The sequence below is a fragment of the Protopterus annectens genome, chromosome 10.part0, assembly GCF_019279795.1.
Source record: "Protopterus annectens isolate FY-2018-M chromosome 10.part0, PAN1.0, whole genome shotgun sequence".
Taxonomy (NCBI): Eukaryota; Metazoa; Chordata; order Ceratodontiformes; family Protopteridae; genus Protopterus; species Protopterus annectens.
This window is the reverse complement of record NC_056744.1, coordinates 1,282,713,987-1,282,732,185: the sequence shown is the minus strand read 5'-3', so window position 1 is coordinate 1,282,732,185 and position 18,199 is coordinate 1,282,713,987.

Below are 18,199 nucleotides of genomic sequence, written 5' to 3'. Positions count from 1 at the left end.
GTACTCCAACATGGCCTAAGTGTGTGAGCATGCCCAGTTCAGACTGTCAGTGTTCTGTTGCCTGACATTTGTCTCATGTATTCAAGTGTGTGAGCATGCCCAGTGTGACCTTTCAGTATGTTGCTGTCTGAGGTCCACTACATTTGTTGATGTATGTGTATATGCCCAATATTAACATTTCTACTGTGTGTGTTGAAAGTCAGGTTCTATTCTTACTGCGGGACTCACCTTTGTGTTATAACTCGACAGGGATTATGCTGTGCCTGCAGGGTTTCCATGGAATACTTTGCATAGACTTATCAACATCTCTTCATACAGTTTAACCACTACAATACTGTCATGGCTTAGTAGTTCAGTACTATGACTATAGTACACAGTATCCTGGGTTCAAGGCCCCTCACAGCTTATATTTTCATACTGAGCAGACCAGACTGCTTAAGGGCCAGTAGAGCAACTATGAGCATGTTGGCTTTTGTTCAGCTATGCCCTACTTAGACCCAGCTTGTCCAACATTGCTCAATATTAACCATCATTGCTGGACGTTGGCCAATATTACTCAACATTGACCACATTTGTACTAGTTGGTGTGTGCGATTTTGTTTACATATACTACATGGTGGTCAATGCTGTTTAGCACTGCTTTATACTGCTTAACACATGGCAATCATGCCTCAGGTGTTGATGTAGGGCTGTCTATGTCGGATGCACATACTACACTCCCTATACATGTTTGAAAGCAGGTAGTGTCAACGTAGGCATCCCTTTTACTATATGTGCGGGTCAGAGAGTGGTATAATTTCCAGAGTTCCTACTGAGCCAGTGTATGTGCTATGCGTTGCCTCTTTGCCAAAGTCAAAGCATACTGGGCACGCCTCCTTCTGCCTACTGGGGCAGGCTCAGGTTGTTCCACGATCTGCCTGTGATGGCCTTGGCAATGGTGGGGGGTTGTTTGGCCCAAGCCTATGCTGGTCCTGCTGCAGCTGTTTTCGCAGGATCATATTATGTAGCATAGCACATACCATTGCAATTTGGGTACATGTAGTCGGTGATTACTAAAAGGCTCCACCACATGTGTCCAGGCACTGGAACCGTGACTTGAGCAGCCCAAACACACGCTCAATTACATTTCGTGTTTGTGCGTGTGCCTCATTATGGTGTTCCTGTTCAGGTGTATGTGCATTTCTGATGGGTGTCATCAGCCATGGCTCCAGTGCATAGCCAGCATCCCCCACTAGGTGTCCATGTGGGATATCCCCATTGGCAAATGTCTGGTACAGCTGCATCAGATACCAGATATGGGAATCATGGTGGCTTCCAGGGCAGCCAGCACACACATTCAGTATTATGCCCTGGGCATCACACACGACCTGGCAGCTGATGGAGGGGAAGCCCTTGCAGTTGAAGTAGACCCTACCCCACTCACTGGCTGGTGCTTTATTGCATATGTGCGTGCAGTCTATTGCACCCACTACCTCAGGGTATTCCGCTATTTGCTGGAAGAGATGCATATTGCTGGCCAATGCCTCACGGGAATTGGGGAAGTATACATGATCACTGACATGTGCTGACACGGCATCCAGGAACTGGTGCAGTACCCTGGATGCTGATGCCTGTGATATCCCCATCATATCACCAGTTGGTCTCTGGAAGGTACCTGTTGCTAATATTCTTAGGCCAACACATACCTTAGTTTCCACTGGGATGGGTTCCCCTCCGTTGGTTCTGTGTATGAGGCGTGGCCTGCACAGCTCAACAATTTGCTACAAGAGGTCTCTGTCCACTCTATAGCGCTCCACTATCTCCAGCTCATGTAGCCCCTGGTAGGTTACCCTGGGCCTGTACACTCTTCTCCGTCTCCTCACTGTGGGTTGTCCAGCAGCATTTGCATTATCACCACCCTCAGCATGTTGCATATGTCACCTTATAACAGCAATGGCAGCCCCTAACATTTTTTGTCTCAGTAAAGCTTTTTCAGTTTTCACTTTTATTAACTTACTGCAGTGTTGCAGTGTCTCTTGAGAGAAACATAATGGACTGTTGTTTGCAGAGTTTTAAGTGCTGGGCTGGGCTGGGCTAGTGTTCTGCCTGGGTAATTGCCTGATTCTGATTGTTTTCACCTGCTAGCTCTGCTAGTACTCCCTGGTAACTTCCCTACTATTTGGTGTGCTTCCTTTTTCCTTTCTGTTTCTTCAGGGGGGAGCACCGCGCACACAAGCGCAAACACGCGCACAGCAGCTAACATGCACGCACACATGCTTACATGGACTAAAACTTGCTTATTCTTGTTAAAACATGTGCACACTGGCGCAAACATGCTTACAACTGTTTACACAGCTTTACATATCTTACTCAAGCTTACACGCATGCACACATGCTAACACGCACGCACACACGCTAACACATGTGCACACTGTCTTACTTCTGTTTACTGGCACGCACACGCACGCATGCATGCTCAGTAAGAAACTTTGATGTTATCCATGGCATACACCTTCAATTTCTTGACTTTACCTAGCCTACCTGTTGACACACCTCTTTCAATAATATGTAATTGTCAGTTGACACATGACACTCTGCTCCAATGAGCTTCACTCCTTTCATACATACCCCCCTCGTGATGCCACCTATCCTCTACTCTGTTACTCCCCTTATCCTACTCCTACACTCCACTGACTGTGCTCATTTCCTATGTAAACTTGCGATTCACTATCCTAACTCTCATTTGCATAGGATTGCCTACTAATGCTTGGTTACATCTCTTAGACTGAGCTTCCCCCCTTAGCAACCTCTACTCGGTGGCCATGTTGTCTTCAGTCTGCCATTCACTTGCATTGTAAATTCATTTTGGCTATAAAATCCACATTTGTGGATCTTAATTATTAATTTTCTGGTTTTTAGGGCGCAGCGCTGCGCTACGGTTAAACCCCGGAGATCGGGATGAAAAAAAAGTTATTTTATTTCTATTTTGCATCACTTCCATTGCCAATGGCCATATTTTTGGCCATTGGCATGCTTTCTCCTGTAAATGCATGCTTTTCTTGCAGCTGTCACAGCTCCGTTTTGCTATTTGCAGAACCGTACTCAGTTATCAACTGAAGTACATTTCTGCAAATAACACTACTCCTACTCGGACAGGTTCGGGTTTCCTGGATTGCAAATTTACCTCATTTACATAGCTTTCACCTGCAATTGAGGTAATTTGCATATCCAAACCCTGTCCATGTAGGACTAGTTTGGAGAGCTCAGTTGCATGCCCCTACCGGCTGTTCCTGGATTACTCGGTGGACATGTTGGCTGCATCGAGTCTTACTCTACTCTTAGACTCCGTGCAAGCCTTCGTGAATCCGGCCCAATGTGATAAAACACAAGATAACAGATATGTCAGATTAAACTGCCAAAGTTCAAGTAACAATGTGATACATACAATTTGATAAGAACATATACAACAATTGTGCCAGAATAGATTGTGTAACAGTTTTGAACATCACTGCCAACTTTCCACAAATCCACTGTAGAACAAATTATAGTGGAAACTATCCCATCTCCCTCAATCACCCTCCTCTACTACCTCACTTCCTGATGAATCAACAATAAATGATTCACCTAGTTTCTCACTTACTCCAATTCCATCTTCTACTATAAAAAGACTACTTCTCAAGCTAAAACCCAGCTCTAACACAGCAGACATGCTTTCCACTGAATATCTAAAACTTGTGCAGAAGCCATTGCCTACCCTAATAGTATACTAATCAACAGGTCCATCCGAGAGTCATATGTCCCAAAACTTTGGAAAAGAGCATTTATTCTACCCCTTCACAATGCATACACATGCAACTCCTGCATTTCCTCCTTAAGAACAAAATCCTATCTCCAACTCAACATAGATTCAGACCAGGTCATAGCACTATAACTGCCTTAATATCCTTCACAGACACAATCAATAAAGCTAGAGACTCAGGGAAAATTGTATTCACCCTATTCCTTTTTCCTTTGATGCACAGTCTCACTCACTTCGTCTAACTCAACTCTCAAATACTGGTCTAGCAACCCCCCTCTCTTCATTGCTTTTCAAGTTACTTAGATAGACAGCAGGCAGTTAGATGGCAAAACTATTTGCCATATCTCCACACCTCTACTGGTGTTCCCCAAGGTTCTATACTAGGGTTACTCCTGTTCAGTATCTTTATTAATCATCTTCACTCTTCATTCAGTCAGGGGTCTCTCATACAATATGCAGATGACTCTACCATTATATGCTCTGCAGACACTACATCAGCTGTACAACAAATCTCTCAATTGGCATTTACTTCCATAGAGACCTGGTTATATAATAACCATTTGTCTCTTAATTGCAACAAAACCAAAATTATTACATTCACCCCCAAGAAAAACATTTTCATAAACAAATCTCAGTTCACTATACTTTCCCAGAATAACACTAAACTTGAAGTAGCTAGCCACACTAAACTGTTAGGAGTAATAACTGATGAAAGTCTAAAATTCAACCTGCACATACAACACAGCATCAACAAAACACTCCATAAACTAGGTATACTTTACAGGCATAAACATTTCCTTTCTCCTCCCATCAAACAAGTACTTGATACCACTTATCTGCTTCCCTGTCTTATCTACAGTGCCTCCTTGCTTACTAACCTACTATCCTCCTTGAAAACTAAACTCAAAACATGTTATAACAAGATCACCAAATCTGCAACAAATGCTAGACTTTCTACCCACCACTACACATCCCTACACTCTCTGAACTGGCTTGAACTCCCACATTATCTCTCCTATCTGCAATTAACTACAGCACACAAAATAATTTTCATATCCTCAGATTGTCCTGCTTTAAGCTATTTATTTATCCACTATCTTCCCAAAATGTATTTCATTTATTTTTTATTTTATTTGCAGTTGGTTTACCAGGATAGTCCATTGGGCCAAAAAGAACCCATTTTCAATGGAGTCCTGGGGAGAAAAGCTCCAAAACAAAGATTACAAAAAGATTACATTAGTTTACAATTTTAATCATTTGTAGATTAGAGACAAATCTTTAAACAGTGGTAACAAAAAGATTACAGCAGTTTAAATTTTCAGTCATTTGTGGGTTACAGAAAAAACAAAACAAAGGTTAAGCAGTTACAATGATAATTTATGGGTTTCATTTTGTAGGAAACTAAGATATGAGCAGATGAAATAAAGATTCTTAGGTTAAGTTTTGTATAAGAGCAAGCATTGCTGTTGTGTGTATATATATATATATATATATATATATATATATATATATAGAGAGAGAGAGAGAGAGAGAGTCTTGAGTGGAATTGTAGGATTTGTCAAATGATAAGATGTTGTTACAGTTGGCTTAATTTGGTGTCTAGTAATATATGATATAGTTGTTTGTAGGAGGTGGGGAATAGGCTATGAGGGGTGGGAGCAGGAGCATTCCCATGAGGATGTTAAATGTGAGTGCAGTGATTTTTTAAAGGCAGGGAGGTTGGTGGTGATACAGATAGAGGGAGGAAGTGAGTTCCATATGCGTGCCAGGGCATAGGATAGGAGGTTTTGTCCTGGAGAGTGAAGGGGTTTGTACAGCTCTATTAGGTTTTGGTTATTAGATCTTAGGAGTCTTTGTGGCATGTGCATTTTAAAGGTAGAGTTGAGAGAGGGACAGAGGGAGGGGTGAAAATTAGTTTGTGAGCAAAAGTGAGCTGAGTATATGAGAGATAGCGAGGAAGCTCTAGCCAATTGAGTTTGTGCAGAGATGCCCAGTGATGGGTAGATGATTTGTGGCTGGTGGCAAATTTGGCAATTTTATTATAACAGGAGGACAGTTTAGTTTTGAGAGATGATTGTAGGTTTGTTAGGAGAGGGGCACCATAAAGGAGAGAGGGGATGTAAAATGTAGTAGCGAAAGTGATCTTTGTAGATGCAGTGAGGAATTGATTGTTATGGTAGAGCATGCCGAGTTTTTGGTGTTTTTTTTTATGTTTAGTAGTAGGTGGCTTTTGAATTTAAGCTGGTCATCAATCTGGACTCCTAGTAGTTTGGTTTCAGATGCTAGTTCGAGAGGTGTATTATTCTGGCTAGTGATGGAGAATAGTCTACTATCAAAGATTTTGGGTTTTGAGGGGGTAAATACCATAAGTTTGGTTTTTGATGCATTGAGTGCTAGATGAATGTCCTTCATCCACTGTTCTGTGGTAGAGAAGGCATCTTGAGTTAGTTTTAAAAGAGTGGGGATGGATCTGGCTGCACAGATAATTGTAGAATCATCTGCATATTGAATAAGTTTAGCATGGGGAACTGAGTGGAAGAAATCATTTATGAATATATTGAAAAGGAGAGGGCCCAAGATGGAACCTTGGGGGACACCAGTGGGTGTGTTAAGGAAAGAGGAGATGGCTTTTTTCCACTTGACAGCTTGTTGCCTGTTGGAGAGATAGCTGGTGAACCAATTGAGAGAGGAAGGGGATAGGTTTAGGTTAGATAGTTTAGTTAGGAGAAGGTTATGAGAGATAGTATCAAAGGCCTTAGAGAGGTCAAGAAAGAGGGTAGATACAGTGGAGCCAGAATCTCTGTCTTTATTTACAGTTTCCAGGAAGGAAATGAGGGCAGTCATGGTGCTGTGACCTGGTCTGAATCCGTGTTGTGTGGAAGTTAATAAGTTATTATCTAAGAGATAGGGAAGGAGTTGAACTTGGATACATTTCTCTAGAAGTTTTGATATAGGAGAGAGGATGGCGATGGGATGAAAGTTAGTAATATTGTTATTATTGCCTCCTTTGTGCAGGGGAATGATGAAAGCCCTTTTCCAGAGTTTTGGTACAAGACCTTCTTGGATAGAGCGATTGATATACTTTACCCCAAAAGGTCCCTTTGATCTGAATAAAAGCACCTTCAGCAAATCCACAAGCCCAACCTACCTGCAGGCCAACTACTTTACACTTGGGTGGTAGCCAGAGCCTGGAATGCCCTTCCATTGGTTATTCATACCATCTAGAGTCATGCTTCTTTCAAAACTTCTTTGTGTGAACACATCTCTACTAACTGCATCTATAGCTGTACTAAACCTCCCCCCTTCAAAACGTGACTGACATCTTCTACTCATATATTCTCAAGTCTCAAATTTCTCTATCAATTAAGTCTCTTTAGATAGCCTAACTACAATGTAAATTCTTTTATTTTATACCCTTTTCACTTTCATTTTAACTTTTTATAATCTTAAGACAGCATTGCTAATGTTTGCCTTTGCATTTACTTTTCATCTATATTTTATATAGTCTGAATAATGATATGTTTCTGTGTACATTTTGACATTGTTTAATACTGTTATTTGTTCTATGTTTTCTGGAGCTTTTCTCCTCGGGCCTCCACTGAAAATGGGCTCTTAATGGCCTAGTAGATCATCCCAGTAAACAAATGCCAATAAATAAATTGACAACAGTTCATAGTTACTAATTATCTCCTCCAAAGAAGAACACACTTATGAGTGCAGCAACCCCTCCCCCATGCTGCAGCAATCAGTCTACCCAGTGTAGGAAGAGAACACACAATCTTCCACACCAAAGGAAAATACAGCACCTGAACAGCACCAGTAAAATTCTGTGACTGATATTGACAAACTGTAATATTCAGTGATTTACAAGGAGACATGGTAGTTGGTGTGGAGGTTTAAAGCACTTGTTTCTCAATAAGCAAGGCTCAGGGTTTGAAAGTGAGCAAAGTCACTTACCTATACAGCCTTCCTGGTTGGGCATTTCACAATCACACACACACACACACACACACACACACACACACACACACACACACACACACACACATACATACACTGCTTGGCTGCCCTGCTTTTAAATCAGATCACACCAGCCTAAACACAGATCTTCTTATTTGTATGTTCACTGGACATAGGAGTTACTGCACTTGGTACCAAATCTCCTTGCTTGGCTGCTCCTAAATTTCACATTTGTTGCTGTGGCTATACACTTGATTGTTTGTTCACACAGGAAGTAATGCACTTACTGTACCACCTCCTCCATATCAAATCTCCCATGGTTTATGTTAGGATGTTTGGCCAAATGCTAAGGTTTTTGGGGCTAGCTGTTCTTAACCGAGGTCTCCCAGGAGGTTCTAAAGCTCTTCTATGTTTCACAGCTACATTTATGAGATATACAAGTGTTTTGAGCATTCTCACAGCATGCATATTCATACAAGTGGTGTCGTCATCCTGCCTTTTATAGAATTTTTGAAAATCTGTAATACAAGTAAAAAAGGATCACAGTAATTCTTGTGTACATTAATAGTCAGTTTTATATCATACAGTCTAGGAGATTGCCATGAACTAAGCTTAAAGCTTTTAATTAATGCACGAAGGGTTTCCTTCCTTTGCTTGAGTCCCAGCTGCTAGGGAACCACAGTCTGACAATGTGTACTAATTTTCCAGGCAGTTCACATGGCTGCCACTCAAACAGATATTCACGTTAGTCCAAGGTAAGTGCAAGAGCCATGAGGATTGGGGGTGAATGAGTAGTTATGGGGGAAAAGGGAGATTTAGAAGTTGCAAATTATTAGAGATGGTAGAGGATGATAATCTTAAATTTAACCTGCATTTGCAGAACTGCATTAAAAAACTCACCAAAGACTGGGGTTGCTTTTCTCATCAACACAACTAAATCTACACTTGCCACTAGTTATCCCCCCTCACTTTTTTATTGTGCTCCCATTCTTACTTACCTTCAGGCAACACAAAATCAAAACTTGTACAATGTTATAATAAAGTGGCTACATTTACAGCAAATACCCCTTTCAAAACACACCAGTGTATAACACTAAAACGACTAAATTGGTTAGAACTATTCCATAAACACATATATACATATATACACAAACTTTCTACCACCTATAAAATTATATAGCTTGCATTTGCTTGTCCACAGCATTAAATACCATTCTATGCAGCTATGTTCACAATCTGTCATTATGATCCAGTGATCAAAAACTCTTCTCTGTTCTCAAACCTATCAAATCTGCAGGGCACGGTCTGTACTCATATCATGTTTCTAAGGCCTCGAACTCCTTATCTGTATCCATCAGGTTAATAGTCTCTGTAGAACAGTGTGTGTATGTTGTACCTTTAAGAAGCATTTCAAGGTTGGCACATGCATATAAATAGCCAGCATGTGCTAGCTTCAGTGCCATTTTGTGAGTGCAGCCAAAGAGTGAGCATGCATGAGTGTAATAGCTAGTTTGTTTATATGTTTATCTAAGTTAAAGTTATTAAGCCTCAATCCTGATGTGTTTGTACATAATAAAGCTGCTTGAACAGAACCCACTTTTCTATTGTATCCTGACTAGATGAGCAACATGGTGTCAGAACTGAGATTCCAGAGACTGCTTTTCAGAGCTACAAGGTACAGAGTTAACAGTGGAGGTAAATTAAGAGGAATGAGCATGAAAAAGGGGTAGACATGAACCAAAGTTAATGAAAACTTGCACAAATGATTTATTTTATAAAAAAAGATAAAACAGAACATTACAAGGGCACAAACCACATTACTAAACAAGTGAGAGGCACAAACAGTTTATTAATTAAACAAAATTTTTAAAATTAAGATATTTGATAAAATAATTATCAGAAAAGTACATAAGAGGCTCAGAATTGCCTCAGAATTGCGAAATGAGCATGTTAAAAGCAAATTAGGCATGTTTACAGTAAAACGAGTACAAGAAAAGTATAACGGGTATGGAAAAAGATTAAACAAGCAAAATGAATATAACAAAGTCCAAAAAAATCACATTAAGCATAAATAAAGCAAGGAAACTACATATTTTTTGGTAAAGTACTGTGTTTTGGCATAACTACTATTTTGCATTATATTCAGGGCATAACTAAGGTTATTCATACTATCTCAAAGTGTGTAAACATGCTTACAGTATGTGCTTATCACTGTGCATTTATTCTGAAGAGTTTATGTGTGTGTAAAGTGCAACTATTTCACAAAGTGCAGTCAAAATACAGCCATTTCAAACAATTTCTTGTGCTTTGGTGTGTCTATTTGCAAAGTGCCACCATTACAGAGTGTTTCTTGCACTGGGAAGAGTTATTTAGCAAAATACAGCCATATTGGGAAAGTTTCAGTGTGCTGTGTAGTGTTTATTCACAAAGTGCAGTTTGAAATGTTTCTTACTCTGAGCTTCTTCTGTCCAATTTATTCACAGTGTAGTTATTTTGAAATGTTTCTTACATTGATATGAGGTAATTTCTTACAGTACAGTAACTTCAAGAGTATTACAGTGCCTGAGAGACTTATTTCTCAAAGTTCAGTTATTCAGAGGCTTGTTGTGCTATTGGGCATAGTTCTAAATACTGGCATAAATTTCTGGAATATGTACATGTGTATGTTCACACATACTTGCAAAAGCCTTCGCTGACATGTGTTAATATGGCAGATGGATTTCAAAAACCATCACCATTGGTGTTTGATTAGAATATTGCAGAGAATTTGAGAATATTTGAGCAAGAGTATACTATTTTTATACAAGCATCTTATTCTGACAAAGATGCATGCACCAGGGCATTCGTTTTGCTAAAGATAGCTGAGTCAGAAGCCATTGAAAGAGAGCGTTTCTTTGTGTATGCACCAGCAGTATATGAGGGAGAAGGTGAAAACCATCATATTGTTGTACAGGCTGAATCAAGGGAAGACCCTCGAGTGTTTGAAGCACAAATTCAGGGAAATGTGTAACCCCCAGACAAATATTACATTATAGACCATTTGTTTTACACAAGAGATAAAAAAACAGGGGAAACTTTTGAAGCTTATATAATTGACCTGAGAAACAAAGCTAAAATGTGTCAGTTTGGCAACTTAAAAGATGAGTTGATAAACAACAGCTTGTGTGTGGTATTAATAATGCTGCAGTGAACAGGATTTTGCTTCATGACAGTGATTTAACATTGAGCAAAGCTATTGAGATTTGTGAAATCCATGAAGTTACAGAAAGGCACACAAGTATGCTTCCTGCAAGTGATAAGAGCATGGTTTCAGCAGGCTCCATTGCAAATGTAAACAGCATGCAACAGATGCAGGCCTAAGCACGTGGCAGCTGCCTCTCCTACAGGCTTACCTGGGAAAACCCATAGTTTTCCAGCAAGTTCGAAGAGAAGGACATGCTCAGTGAAGTACACAGGTGTGTCAGTGAAACCCAAACCCAGCGTTATTGTTAACTGCCATAATTGTGGTGTCAGTCATGAGTCTAAAAGAGAAAAATGCTTAGCATTGGTCAGCAATGCCATAAGTGTGGAAAATGGAACCATTTTCAAAAGTTTTGCAAATCAAGTAAACCTCTCACAGTCATAAAGATTGGTCACTCGAACAAGCAAGTTGATCATATAGAGAGCTGCAATTCTTTCTATGTAGATGGTAAAGATCAATAATTGGTGAAAAGGCTGATGCAGTAAATTTGTTGGCAAAGAAAGAAGTGTTTAGTACTGTCCAGATCAATGGTAAATCCACAGAGCTTAACGTAGACACTGGCTCAAAGTGTAATGTTATGTCAGCAGACATATTTGCTAAGGTGAAAATTGGTGAACAGCTCAGTGTGGCTAGTTGTGTGAAACTTGTTGCTTATGGAAGTGAAGAAATTCAAACAGAAGGCCCAGTAGTGTTTTTATGTTATTTGTCTAGGAACTGTTACAACCTGTTATTCCATATAGTCTGAAGACCTATGCAGTCATTATTGGGTCTCAAAAACAGTTTAAGAATGAATTTGTTTTCTTTTACCAAAGAAGTTTATCATATAAGCACATATCCTAGTTCCAATTTTACTGAAGCTGTTTTCTTAGAGTATGCTGATGTTTTCAATGACAAGTTGGGCAAACTTCCAGTTGTGTATTACATGGAGTTAGACCCAGAGGTCAGTCTACTAGTCAGACCAGCAAGAAATGTTCTGATAGCTATGCAGGATAAAGTCAAAGCTCAAATGGATAAAATGGTGCAGCAAGGCATAATTTATCCAGTTACAGAACCAACTGAATGGGTGTCAGCCATGGTAGCAGCCCAGGAAAAAGGCTCAGATGAAATCAGAATATGTATTGACCCAAGAGATCTAAGCAAACCATTAAAGAGACCGCATCACCCAATGTGTACAGTCAGGGAAGTCACAGCCCTAATACCAAATGCCACTGTTTTTTTCTGCCTTGGATGCAAAAAGTTCATTTTGGCAAGTGATGCTTGATCACAAATCCTCCTTACTGACTGCTTTCAGTAGCCCATTTGGCAGATATAGATTCCTCAGGATGCCATTTGGAATCAATTCTGCAAGTAAAGTCTTCCAGCATGCAATGGAGCAAATTTTTTCAAGTTATCCTTGTGCCATAACAGTAAATGATGTATTGGTTGGAGGCAATGGTGAAACAAAGCATGACAGAAACCTTAAGAAAGTTCTAAACAGACTACTTGAAGTGAACACAAAGACTCATCTATTTTATCCTCCCTCCAGTTCTTTAAACCATTCTGAAAGGCTTACTAACCAAAATCTGGCTTCATACTTGCTCAACCACAGGATAAATTATATCTCTAAATTTGAACAAGTACCTGCTCATACCTTATACCTCCTTACTTTCCCTTCTTCTCTCACATCCTAGCATCAATCAAGTTCTCTCCCCTGACTCTCTTTCTAAATATGCAACTGCCCAGTTTTCCTCTCATTTCAAATTTTAATTTCTCTTTGTATTATACTAGCTTACCTTTAATTTCTCTATAAACTGGCTAAAATTTCTCTAAATATTAAATCATTCTCATTTTGTAGCTATTCATTACCGATGTTTTTATATTATGCCCAACTTGGTATGACTATTTAAATTGTAGATGTTTTGTATTATTGTTAAGATTTTTAAAATTATTGATTTTAAAGTACTTGTGTAATTCTTCAGAGCTTTTCTCCCTAGGCCCCTGCTGAAAATGGGCACCAACCCAGTTGGACTTTCCTGGTAATCAATTGTCAATCAATCAAACAATCAATAAATAAATAAATACAATAATATATTATCAGTTTTTTGAATTACCCTTTGGGTTATCTACAACTTCAAGTGTGTTTCAAACTGTTTAGCTACAGTGGTAGCACATTATAGACTGCAGGGCATTCACATTTCTTTACCTTAATTAGATGATTTGCTTTTCTTTGCATAGTCATTTTTCAGGTGTTAGGACTCCTTTACATGGGTTACAAAATCTTTTTCACCCTGGGTTTTCAGATCAATAGTCAAAAGGCCTTCGTAATTCTTTCTCACAGGATACTTTTTCTAGGATACCTTCTACATTCTTCGCCTCAAAAGGCATTTATAACGCAGGAAAAAGTGGGCATGTATCTGGAAGTCTTCCTGAGTTTCTCCAATCTCAGACATCAGCCAGAAAGTAAGGGTTTTGTCACATCCATGATTCTTATGTTTCCTCTTGCTTGGTTTCACATGAGAAAAATCCAGTGATTCTTAAAAACTATGTGGAGCCAGTATTCTCACCCTCTGGATTTTGAAATTCCATTTTTGTGTTCTGTAAAGAGATAATTTCATTTTGATATTATTTAGGAACTGCTTTGATGGTGTTAAGTGTAATATTGAAATATCAAAACATATGTAAATGTAACGTTGTCACCTCACAGTAAGACGTTGTCCTGTTTGATTGTCAGCTAGAGTGTCTTCTGTGTGGAGACATGCGTGAATGGGCATTCCTTCGTTGAAGGTTGTGCATCAGGGCTGGCAACTAGGCACATAAAAATCTACTGCCAATCATTAGCAGACCGGAGTTCCACTGTGGCGACCCCTAACCTAACCTAAAAACCTAAAAACCTAAAAGCCGAAAGACACAACATAAGTGTCCAAATGTAGAATTATTACAGACATTACAACTGACAAAAATAGATTTCTGTATTTCAGATCAAACATGTTTGTGTTATTAAAAGGCAATATACAACAACTGTATGTTGCAAGCTAGATACAGCTCTTGGTACTCCTTTGTTCTGAAACAAAATAATATTATAGAACATTGCCTACCTGCGAGAAGCAGTCTGAAATATAGATAATATGCTTCTATGTTTTGACTTTGTTCTGCTGTGTGTTCTAAATGAACATGTATCTTTTTAAGTGAGGAAAAAGTTTTGCATGAATGAAATTATAGGTTCATAGGGGTAGATCAGTGTGTATATTGAACCTAGTCAGCCACTGTAGCTAGGTAACATTTGCATATAAGTTACTGAGCGCATGCCGAGAGTAGTACCATTTTGTATAGTCAGTCTGTGTGAGTGCTAGCTTGAATGGAGATGCACATGCGAGTGTGTTAGAAGTAATGAATCAGTCAGTACGCATATGAAGTTCAAAGTATATGTTCCAGTTACAGCTCCTGATGTGTTTGTGTACAATAAACTATTTGAATGCATTCCGTGCCTCAGTGTCTCATTTGAATACACCAGACATGCAACATGGCATCAGAAGTGGGATCCAAAGTTGAAGCAGCTTGCAAAACATGAGGTATGCAGTTAGAACTGAAGCAATATACAAGACTGAACTTGCAAACAGGTCAAACATGTGGCATAGTATTCAAAGTGTTTGAAATAATTACTGAGTTATTCAAAATGTCTGAAATAGCGAAATAATGATTAAAGTGTTTGAAATAATCTCTGAAGTGTCTAAAATGTTTGAAAAGGCTAAAATGTCTGATTTTTTTTCGCAATGTATGACGTTTTCCCAGTAACTAATATTTTTCGAAGTGTCCAAAGTGTGGGGAGTGTTTGAGGCATTTGCATTGTTAAAATAAAGCATTTTCAGAGAGACTGTTGTGCACTTGTGCAATATTACAAGTGGCAGATCTATACTAGAAATTTGTTGTTATGGCAGAGGAATTTCACAGGCCTGAAACCCTGGTGTTTGATAATAATATTGCAGAGAACTGGCGAGTGTTTGAACAAGAATATGATATTTTCATACAGGCTGCATTTTCTGATAAAGATGCACATACAAGAGCAATTATACATCTCAATTTAGGTGAATCAGAGGCCATTGAGTGAGAATGTTTGTTTGTGTATGCACCTGCTGTGTATGCAGTGGAGGGGGAGAACCACCATATTGGGATACAGGCTGAAACGCACAAAGACCCTGAGTGTTTAAAACATAAATTTCTAGAAATGTGTAACCCTTAAATGAATATTACAATGGAAAGGCACAACTTTTACACAAGAAATCAAAAGCCTGGTGAAATTATTATAGCATATATTACTAACTTAAGAAATAAAGCAAAAACATGCAGATTTGGTGATTTACAAGATGAGTTGATAAAAGACTGTCTTATTTGTGTTGTTAATAATGATAAAGTGAGAAAGATTTTGCTTCGAGATAGTGACTTAACATTGGACAAAGCCATAGAGATTTGCCAAATACATGAAATTACAGAAATGTATATGAACAGGCTTACGAATGAGGAAAGCATGTTTGCAGTATCCGCTAGTGTGAATGTTGATAGCGTACAGCAGCAGAAAGTTAAGATGAAAAAGAAATATAAACCTAGAGGTAGTACCACATCCAACCTCATTGTTAACTGTCACAATTGTAGAGGTAGTCATGTACCTAAATGGGAAAAGCATTTAGCTTTAGGTCAGCAATGTCACAAATGTAAAAGTGGAATAATTTCATAAGACTTTGCAAGTCTACATTGTCACAAATTTATATTAAAGAGAGTATCCAAGGAAACAAGTAGATCATATGGAGTGTAGCAAACTCTGAGAGCTGTGAGCAAACTTTCTATGTTGATGGTGTCTCTGTGATTGATGAAACAGTTAATACAGTAGACTATCAGTTGTCAGCAAAAAGTTAAATATTTTATACTGTACAGATCAATGGGAAACCTGTAGAGCTTAAAGTAGACACTGGATCTAAGTGCAATGTTATATCACCACAAATGTTAGCCAGAGTAAAAGCTGGTGAGAAACTTGATTCAGCAAAGTATGCAAAACTAGTTGCTTATGGTGGTGAAGATATTCAAACTGGTGGCACAGTAGTTATTTCATGCCACTCTGCTGAAAACAGCTATGACTTGCAGTTTTACATAGTCAAAACACATGCAGTCATTGTTCGGCCTGAAAGACAGTCTGAGAATGTGACTGATTTCATTTAATAAAGAAGTTCACCATATAAGTATGAATAACAACAATAGTTTTACACAGAGAATTTTTTGTGAATATGCTAATATTTTCAAAGATGAGCTTCGTAAACTTCTAGTCACATATTCCATGATTTTAAACAATGAAGTAGATCTAGTTGTCAGACTATTATGGAAAATTGCAGTAGCAATGCAGAGTAAAGTAAGAGCAGAACTAGACAAAATGGTGAATTTAGGTGTCCTTACTCCAGTAGACGAACTGAATGAATATGTATCCTCTATGGTTGTAGCTCATAAGAAAAGCTCAGATGATATTTGAACCTGTATTGATCCAAGAGACTTAAACAAACACTTAAGCGTCCTCATCATCTGATGTATACAGTAGAAGAGGTAGCAACTGTTTTCTCAGTCTTAGGTGCAAAAAAAAACTCTTTTTGGCAAAGTTCACTGGATTGCAAATCTTCATTGTTAACTACATTCAGCACATAATTTGGTAGATACAGATTTTTGAGAATGCCATTTGGGATCAGTTCTGCCAGTGAGGTATTCCAACGTGCTATGGAGCAGATTTTTTCTGGTTATCCATTTGCTATTATAGTAGACAACATTATTGTTGGAGGCAATGGTGAAGACAAACTTGATAGAGATCTCAGGAAAGTTGTAGACTGTGCATGTAAAGTAAGTCTTAAACTGAATCCTTAGAAATGTAAATTCAAACTGAAAGACGTTACTTATGTGGGACATTTGTTTACCAGTTATGGGTTACAACCAGATCCATCTAAGCAAACAGCAATTCTTGAGATGCCAGTTCCAGAGAATGTCACATCTTTACAACGTTTTCTAGGTATGATCAACTATTTAGGAAAGTTCATCTCAGACTTGAGTGAGCTTTCTGCACCATTATGTGAGATGACATGCAAAAATGTACACTGGCCCTGGTTGGAAAAACACCAGGGACCATTTGATATTCTAAAGAAGAAAATTGCCAGTCCACACACACTGAGATATTATGATGTTCACAAATCTGTAACTCTTTCTTGTGATGCTTCAAAGTATGGCCTTGGTGCAGCATGTCTTCAAGAAGGCATATCAGTTGCTTATGCCTCAAGAACTTTAACCCAAACAGAAATGCAATATGAACAAATAGAGAAAGAACTTTTGGCAGTAGTGTTTGAATGTTTGAAGTTCATTGATTATATTTATGGCCGACTTATCCAAATAGAGGCTGATCACCAGCCACTAGTGACAATTTTGAAAAACCCAATGCATATAGCCCCAGCTCATTTGCAATGTATGATGTTAAAATTGCAAAAGTACAATTATTTCAATACTGTTTACAAAAAGGGCAGACACTTGTACGTTGCTGATGCTTTGTCATGTCACCCAAACGACAGAGCAGCATGAAACTGAAACAGCAGACACTGAGGTCATGGAAGTCAGAAACTTTTCGTCATCACAGCTTGAAGAACTAAGAAATCACAAAACTTCAGACCCAATTCTCCAGAAGCTGAAAAATGTTATCAATCAAGTATGGCCAACATGACAAACCAGTTTGCCACTAAACATTCAGCAGTATTTTTCTTACATAGATGAACTCATGAAGGAAGATGGAATCATTATGAAAGGTCCAAAAGTGGTAATTCCTAAAGCATTACAACAGGAATATATCAAAATCTTGCATCATGGTCATCCATGTAATGATTCTACCAAAAGATGGGAAAGAGGCATTGTATTTTGGTGTTCTATGCCCAAAGATACAGAGAAGGAAACTCCAGCATGTTTAATTTGCAACAGCACCAAACTGCATCAACAAAAAAACTGCTTCAGCTATACCAAATTCCTGAATTACCATGGTCGATGGTTGCTACAGATATTTTTGAATGGAATAGTCAACATTGCTTAATGTTAGTAGACTCTTACTCATATTGGTTTGAAATTGACCTACTTCCTAACTTGACGACCAGTACAGTCATTACAAAATTGAAGAGACTTTTTTATCCATGGTATTCCACACAAAGTCATGTCTGACAATGGTGCACAGTTGACAA